The sequence below is a fragment of the Rhinolophus ferrumequinum genome, chromosome 6, assembly GCF_004115265.2.
Source record: "Rhinolophus ferrumequinum isolate MPI-CBG mRhiFer1 chromosome 6, mRhiFer1_v1.p, whole genome shotgun sequence".
In the NCBI taxonomy this organism is placed as follows: domain Eukaryota; kingdom Metazoa; phylum Chordata; class Mammalia; order Chiroptera; family Rhinolophidae; genus Rhinolophus; species Rhinolophus ferrumequinum.
This window is the reverse complement of record NC_046289.1, coordinates 26,374,240-26,380,239: the sequence shown is the minus strand read 5'-3', so window position 1 is coordinate 26,380,239 and position 6,000 is coordinate 26,374,240. Positions and strand designations below refer to the sequence as shown.

Here is a 6,000-nt window from a genome sequence, read left to right as displayed (position 1 = left end):
CGTTCGTAAACCGAAATGTTCACCAACAGAGACGTTCGAAAACCGAGGTACTACTGTAATTTCTCAAGGAGACTCAGTTATTAGTGACACGGAAAAAAACCTCAAATTGTAGTTTCCTGACTTTGTCTAGTGCTTTTTATCACTGTATCACTAGGTTCCTAATATAAACTTTCACCCACATAGCATTTAAGCTTGCATGCAGCCTAAACGAGTTTTCATGTACTTTTTTAGGTTTCTAGTTCTATGGCATTAAGTTAAATAATGGTTTTCCCATATTCATGTAAATAGGGATAGAGTCTATTTTTAAAATTGAGATATAATTCATATACCACGGAATTGATTTTTACTCATCCATTTTGAAATCTAAAGTTTAAACTTAACTCCTATTTACAGTGTCCGTTTTATTTAGGCAGTGGGTATATAAACCCCCTCAAAGAAAAGTTTCTATAATTAAAAGAAAAAACTGAGGATGAAAAGATTTCATGTTCATCTTTAACAGCATTTTGGAATAGGTTGTCTGAAGAAGCTTAATGATTATTAAAAAAAGCTCTCCACGGTGATTAGGGTTTTTATGAGACAAAGATGGAGAAAGGAGGGATTATAACTATCAAAAGCAGACACATTCTGTGTGAACAGAAATGGGTGGAGAGTTTAGTAGAGTAAAAAACAACTGTGGAGTAGAAACACATTCTTAGCCTAACTATTTTCCGGGGCAGGAAGAAAGGAAAGTACTGAGGACAAGTAAAGATTGTTGGGTTAATTATTTTCCCCAATAGACAAGCCCGTGGAAGCGCTTAAAATACAAAGATAAATCAGGCAGATCCTCAAGGAGCCCAGTCTGCTGCTGCTTCTGGTGGTGGTGGTGGTTGTGGTGATGCCGAGGGGTTGCGTGGGTGGGGTAGCGAGACAGAGGGAGGGTATGGAGTGGGTGAGCGTTGAGGGGTGAAGTTAGACGGGGAGTTGAAAAACTGAATATATGGTAGAAATTTGGGGGTACAGATATGCGCAGGCTTCTATGGCAGAAATCTTCCTCAGAACCTCTTGTAAAAACAATTAGCCTCATTCGCCAAATTTGGCCAGATATTATGACGGTTGTTTTTACAGATATCCTCTCTGAACACAGGTTTAAAAATCCTCCTCCTGCTTCTCACCCTCGCTTCCCCCACCAGTAGGACGTCGGGCAAGGGAAGGGGCAGGTTGAAAACTGCACCCACGTTTGCTGCTTGTGCTCTCTGCAGAAGACAGGAATCCAGGGCTTTGCCGTCGTCATAGCAACTAGGAGTTCTGTGGTCCCCCACCTTCCTCCGACTCCTTCCACTTCCTCGGCGGGTAGGGCAGAGCTGTCACTTCTCTCGCGAGACTTGAGCGCAGCTCTGAGCAGCCCAGCGGTGATCTCACCCGAGACCCGGGGAAGGAGGGGAGGGAGTAAAGGAGGGGACAGAATGGGGCGGGGAGGCGGGGAGAGGAGGGGACGGGAAGGGCGAGTGCGGCGCTGCCACCGCCGGCAACTTTGTGAGCGAGTTCAGTGCGTGCGTGAGCCAGTGAGCGAAAGTCAGTGCGGCGCCGAGTTCCCGGGAGGAGGGTCCCCGGGGAGGGCCAGGTCTGGGCTTCAGAGACCGACCCTCCACATCCCCAGGCCACTCCATCCCTTCCTGCCTCCGTGGCTCCCTCCCCATTTCCTCCCCCAACCGATCCTCCCTGGCCTTCCCGCCCCCGTCCGCAGTTACCTGTCCCCTCCCCCACTCGGCACGCACCTCCCCTCTTCCCCGCGCCCACCTCGGACTTCTGGACCCCCGACCCCCAGACGCTCCGCACTCGCTTCCCGCGCCGGTCGCCCCCTCAGCTCTTCCTTTTGGGGGCAAGTGGGCGGGATGGGGGGCACTGAGCTTCGGAGGCGGCGCGAGCGGGGACCCGAGCGCCCAGACAATAGTTGATGCCCGGGGACGGGGCACCTCCGCCCCCCACTACGCCTGGAACGCGCCCCCCCCCGCTGGCTGCTCTCCAGTCTGCATTCCGGGTTCCCCCGGGAGCCAGGCTCCGGAGTTGGGCTGCTTCGCCCTCGCCTCCCCCGCGATACCCCTCCGCTGGGCGCCCGCCCCGGCCTCGCCGCCTGCCGTTCTCCGCAAAAAAGGCGGCGAGTGAGCGCGCGCCGACGGTCTACAAGGTTTCTCTTTCTCCCCAGGGAGAGCGCGCGGCGGACGCACCCGGGACGCGCAGCGGCACCGGGAGGCCCGGCCCAGCGGTAAGTGCCTCCCGCGCCTCGAGTCCGGGCAGGGGAGCGGGTGTGCAGGATTGTTGACAGCCCTCTACCCATTTTCTGGCAGGGGCTCGGGTCCAGGACCCGGAGCAGGACATAGGGAGGCCGGTCAAAGTTTTATTTCCGATTTGGTGGCGTGCTGATAGCGCAGCCCGGCGGGGGCGAGTCCGACTGCACCGCGCCCGGCGTGCGCGCGCGCACCTTGGAATCCGAATCTGCACAACTATCCGCCAGGCGTCTGTGCGAGAAGCTGGGAGACCCGCGTCCCCGTTGGGGTGGCTGCACCCTCCTCACTCTCGTTTCCACCGGGCGACTCTTTCCTTTCAGTCACCTAGGTGAGCTCTTTGTAAGCTGAGCTGGAGGGGACAGGCCGAGAGGTTTAATCGTGAGAAAGGGTGGTTAATTTCTTTCCTTAGGGTCTGGGGGGAGTGAAATTCCGGGATGCTCTAACCTGCTGCAAGTAAACCACACGAGGGCTGGGGAGGCTTGAGGGTCCTGCGAAAAGAACTTTTCCTCCGTCTCCCCATCTGTTTCCAACTTCTCTCCTGACCTTAAAGAAATTTGCGAGGCTCCCCATCATAGCTCCACGGCATTTCTAGGAGGACAAGTAATCGTGTTGGGCAGGTTGAAATTTCATCGGGTTCACCGTTTGGAAAACAGAGAGACAAGGGAATTGGCTCACTTTCAAGGAAGATGTTTGAGTCGTTGGTATTCGTTTTGAAGGGAAGCATTCGGAGACTGATGACTCCTAGATGGCATTTATGTTACAGATTTTACTTTTCATGATGGAAAGAAGCATTCACTGAAATTCTTAACAACCTGCTAAACGATTATATATCTAAACCGGGAGCCAGTTATGGGATGCAAATTCCAGAGTAAAGGTGTTGACTTTCATCAGGTTCCAGGTCTATCTGGATGAACTGGGGTTGGCGTTTCCTCTATAAAGCAAACCTTTCATGTTGAAACTCTGACTCAGACTCTTAAAGCCATTGTTTTTATATTGGTACTCTGTGGGAGTTAAGTGTCAACTTTCTCCTGTTTTCTCATATGGAATATTCGTCCAAGGTAAAGATTCTGTGACTTAAAAAAAAAAAAAGATTCTTTGACTTAATCTTTTGGAAAAGTACAAGGTTAAGTCCTATAGAATCATTCTCTGCAGCCAGTTTAGTAACGGTAGTAATTTTCTATATAATACTGATTTTATGACTTTCACTTTTTCTCTTTTCATTTTTTGAAAGCTGCAATTAAGCCACTTTTATAAGGATGAAAAAATAGCTGATGGGAATAATATAGAACAGTGGTAACAGCAGTAGTTTCAAATAAAAGGTTTACATGAAGCAGTTTATGGTCACTGATGTGTCTATTAGAAGACATACCAGTTATTAATGGGAATATTAATATTAAAGCATTTTCCCATGGAATAAATTATTTATACTAAAGCAGTGCATTTAAAATGACTTGGGTGATGATTTGCACATAAATGGTTAGGGGCAAAATAAGAGATTTGGGGGATGAAGGGTTTCCTGTGGCTATTTTCTTATCTCGTTATGCTTAAGTAAAGGACTCTTGAAGTTGACTGTATCATTAGATTTCTCTAGTTGACTGAGAGAACAAGTTTGGCAAGTGGCTCAAGATAGTCAGTAGGTGTTGCTGTTAGCTTCTCTGCAGTTCCTGGTACTGCTCCTTGGGTTTGAAATTGCAATTCTGATGCATGCAATGAACTTAGCTCTAAAGCATCAGGCAGTGTTACTTGTGACTTCATTGTAGAATCCCATGGCAAGGTTTAACTTGAACTCTTGGTAATAATTCCAAACCCACCTCACTGAGATTGTGTATTGGGATTCTTCTAACTCTATCCTTTCACTATTCTTTTCTGGCTTTTGTATTTACTTTTGTTTCGAATGATGAGTAATTTTTTGGTGTAGTCCCCTACCCCCCGTTTTAAAATAACTTAGAAAACTACCTTTTAGTGACTTCATTAAAGTCATAGATGGAAGATTGCTCGAGATTAGTGGTTTAGTAGACTTTGGGAGATCTTGGTGGACTATGAGTTGAGCTATGTATATTTCCTAAAGTTTGCAGTTTGAATTTTTCAATAAATGGCTTTTTGAGCTGTGAAACAGGAGCATGAGAAGAGGTGGAACAGTATAGAGTACAGATTCCCTGAATCTTCCCCATTTAGGGAAAGTGTGTTGTGATTAATGAGAACATGATTATGTGTTCCCTGTCGGTCCTCACTGTCATATGATCATTTTTATTGGTCCACATCAGTGCACATATGACATACAAACAGTCTGAAGATTTTCCAGATTTGAGTCTTTGACCGAATTGGACTTTCTCTGAGGAAGACAAATAGACTCATCCCCATTAATATAGAGTTAGAGCTCTGAGATAGCTTGCTTCTTTCTTCCTTTTGACTCAAATCACAGAGGTTCATGTGCCAAATTCAGAAAAAAATCCCTCCTGTAATATCACTGTATTTCTAACCTTTTTTGGTGAGTTAGACAGTATTTATGGAGTGCCTCTATCTGGAAGGCTTGCTATTGGATTCAGTGATTCCAATGGTGAGTTAAGTTCCTTACTGTCCACTGGGGCCATTTGTAGTAACCTTTCCTGGTCTGGTGTTATAACCTGATGTCCCCAGAAAGGTTTTGCATAACAGGAAATTAGTTTTGAATTTTAACTTCAAATTTTCCAGCTACGGGATCTTAAAAAAAAAAAAAAAGATTGAACCTCTTTCTGAACCGTCTTTCTGAAAAACTTTTTCTATAGAGATGGGCACAATACTTGCCTCATAACTTTGCTGCAAAAATTGAGAGTATATGTATGAGAGTACTTTGTAAACCATAAAGTTTTATTTGCAGTTGCATTTTCTTACTTCCTGATGAACAGATTCATAGATTGTAGAAGGGATTTTGAGCATAAATCATTTGTCCCATCTTCCTCATTTTACACATGGGGAAACTGAAGACCAGAAAGTGGAAATGATTTATTGAAAGTTATAGACTAGTCAGTGATCGGGCAGTGATTAGCAGGCAGGTTTTCAGATTTAACTATACTCCTCTGTTTCCTGGTTTTTTTTCCCCTACCTTAGAGTCTATTATGTTAAAATTTGTTTACTACTTTTTTTCCCCCTTGCACTTACGTGTTCATTAAATGTGTGAAAGGAGAACAAAACTTAAAGATTGAAAAGCTATGAAAACAGCATTGATGTAGTATTTGGTAACTACGCTTTAGAGTTACTCAAATTACAAAGTTATGGAAAAAGAAATTATGAGTTAGTTAAAGTATTTACATGGTAGAGTCTGTAGGCTTTTTTCCTTTTTCCTTTTAGGAATATTTGTTAACTCAGAGCATAATGTATGTGTATACTCTCTTAGAGAAGCCAAACTTAATTTATTCTAGCTTACCATTTTCTTCCCTTCCTAAACTCATTTTTCATTTATAAAAGAAGTGGTTGTACCTTCCTTATTTCTGGGACAGTGGCAACTTTTAGACCTTCTCTCTCAGCTACACGTAAGGGTAACTAGGGACCAGAGATGGGGGAGGATCAATCAGGTGGAGGGATAACTACACAGAAAACAGGAAAATGTAGGAGCTTCCTTTTGAGAACATGACAGATTTATATAGCACTACCCTATCTTTCACTGGGTAACTTGAGCCAGGAGAGAAGAAACATTTCTGCCACTTGGGTGACTGACCCTGAGATGAGGGGCTCTCCCTGTTCCGGGGAGGATTAAGTG

The 6,000-nt window shown here is 45.3% G+C and overlaps 1 protein-coding gene across 10 annotated transcripts in view; it reads left to right on the top strand.

The window, feature by feature from the left end:
* The first annotated feature begins 1,468 nt into the window (after positions 1-1,468).
* SIPA1L1 (signal induced proliferation associated 1 like 1) overlaps positions 1,469-6,000 on the top strand; it is a 348,723-nt gene continuing 344,191 nt past the window's right edge. For 3 of the 10 annotated variants that reach the window (XM_033107759.1, XM_033107753.1, XM_033107745.1), the window contains exons 1-2: positions 1,524-1,600; positions 2,183-2,242. The gene's annotated coding sequence lies outside the window, so the exon portion shown is untranslated. Of the gene's footprint in view, positions 1,601-2,009; positions 2,243-2,324; positions 2,593-6,000 lie in introns of those variants that run through there. The other 7 variants (XM_033107752.1, XM_033107747.1, XM_033107757.1 and 4 more) reach the window with 5 other exon arrangements.